This window comes from Eptatretus burgeri, unplaced genomic scaffold (genome assembly GCF_056783735.1).
Source record: "Eptatretus burgeri isolate ZD-2024b unplaced genomic scaffold, Ebu_testis_v1 Ebu_testis_scaffold_371, whole genome shotgun sequence".
Lineage (NCBI taxonomy): Eukaryota > Metazoa > Chordata > Myxini > Myxiniformes > Myxinidae > Eptatretus > Eptatretus burgeri.
In genome coordinates this window covers 30,870-33,335 of record NW_028222320.1, presented here as the reverse complement: position 1 = coordinate 33,335, position 2,466 = coordinate 30,870, and positions in this window count along the sequence as shown.

The following is a 2,466-nucleotide window of genomic DNA, read 5'->3' as shown; positions in this document are numbered from 1 at the left end:
ATCTTTACAATTCATTAAATGATATTTTACAATAAATAAATGGATACAAAAGAAAGAGCAAGAAGATTTAAGGAACATCAAGAGTTGGTTTCAAAAGTTGTAAAACAACAGGAAGACATAAAGAAGAAACGCAGACAGAAACTAACGGGCGAAGAAGCATTTGAAAAAAAACAAGAGAAATTTTTTAAACCACTTTTAAAAACTTCCCAAGAAAAATGAAAGATGTTTCCACAGTTCCCACAGTAGAATATACTCCTAGAAAGCTTCAAATGTTAAAAGATTTCAGTCAAATGACGGAGGAAGAATTAGAGCATTTAGGAGAATTAGAATATGATGATGAAGGTTTATTTCAACAACTGGAAGAGATTAATCAACCCCCTGATTATATTGTGAATGCTGTTCAAAACAATGAATATTCAGCGGATTCAAAACCAAAGCAGGACTCATTCCAACAGAACAACCAGCAATATTTCATCTTGTTCAAGAAAAGGTATTGATATTTAATGATGAATTAAGGTTCTTAAGTTCTGCTCAACCCCCTGTTAAACTAACTCCGAGATTAATGTTTCTTCTCACAAAAGATGGAAGACAAGGTTCAACTGTGAGGGATGAATCAAAGTATATTGATAAACCATTGGATATGGAAAATAATGATGATAGAGTATATATTGATTTGCTGAACACTCTAAATTATAAGGTTATTCTTTCTGGTAAAAGTAGGAAGAATGAGAAGGAGAAACACATTATTCAGGCTTTAAGTATCCTTGGTTCAGGTATTAGTTTTCTTCCAAATGACCCATCGCAATTAGTTAATAGACTGTTATTGTTGTTCGGCAGTAAGAAGGCTGGAAATAACAATTGTTTTAATGAAGCATCAGCCATTTTAGACCAGTTGATGAACATGAAAATAATTAATAAATCTCAATATAAAGACATTTTATCTCATATTAAATAAGATGAGAAGCACAATCCTGAGTTTTAATTTCACAACAAGCGACCACACATCTTCATTCCCATACCCACTACAACTTGACACAACAAAAGAATATGAGGCATCTTTATTGTCCATGGAGACTTATAATACCTTATTTAATATAACCGAGAAAAATGACAAGTTTAGTTATAATCCGGGAAGTGGATACAAAACGATAACAGTCTCAATTCGGAGCATACGAGATTTCTCAAATATCTTCCGAAATTGCTCGTCTTATGAAAGAACAGGGTGATGAACCAAAAAATATTGTTATAAACATTCAAAAACATACTTCAAAATCAACGATTAAAGTTAAAAATAACTACAAGGTTGATTTCACAATTGATAATTCATTTAGAGAGTTATTAGGTTTCTCCTCAAAAAAGATTGAAACTAATGGGACGTTTTACAGTGATAATGTCATTCAAATATCCTCAGGAATAAATTCGGTGTTAATTCACTGTGATTTGATTGATGGTGCTTATAATGATGGATTAAAAACAAATACAATATTTTCATTCAGCGCATACTCAACCCCAATTGGTTATAAATTCAATATGGAGCCTAAAAATTTGGTTTATCTACCTGTGTCAGGAAAAACCATACACAGAGTAAATTTTAGGATAACCGACCAAGATAATCGTGTGATCTCTTTTAATGGAGAAGTTATATCCATCAGAATTCACCTACGTGAAGTTTTTCAATAAATAAATACGATGGTTATTGTGAGGAAGCACGAGTTGGGAAAATATAAAATAATTACAGGGGATGGGATGTTCCTTTCCCCGTACTACAAGGGTGAAGGTATGTATCTTGGTAGAGGATACTATAAACCTAAGAGACAAAGGGGTGTCGGACATCAATTTAGAGGAGATGGGATAATTGATACTCTCATGGGTATTGGTTCAACTATTCTTAAACATAAAGACCTAATTGGTTCAACTGCTTCTGCTGTGGGAAATGTAGCAGGTGCTGTAAAGAGTATAAAAGATGCTCAGAAAGAATCTCATAAATTACAAGCAATAAAAGAAATTAAGAAAGGTAAAACTCAGTTGTCCCCCCAAGAAGGACAGAAAATAATTCAACTACTTGGATGAGGGTGTCAGAAGTTGTAAGATCTTTTTACCTAATTAAATACAAGTATGGAAGCAATTGATAGTATCTATGATGTGGATGATACTATTATTATCTCAAACTGCACTAAAAAAGAAGATTACTTCAAGGTAAATGCAATAACTGGAACAGACTGGAATACAAATGGTACAAAAAGTTTTGAAATAAATAATCAACAAACCTATTTGAATCTCTCCGAAAGTTTCTTGTTGTGTAAATTTAAATTCACTAAGGCTGGGAATAACACAAACGCTACACTTGTAAATGATTTCTTCTGGAAAATGTTTGATAGTGTGCGATTGTATATTGGAACACAAGAAGTTGAAGCGGTTGATTATGTCTCTGCTGTATCTGAAATGATGAAATTTACACTCTATACA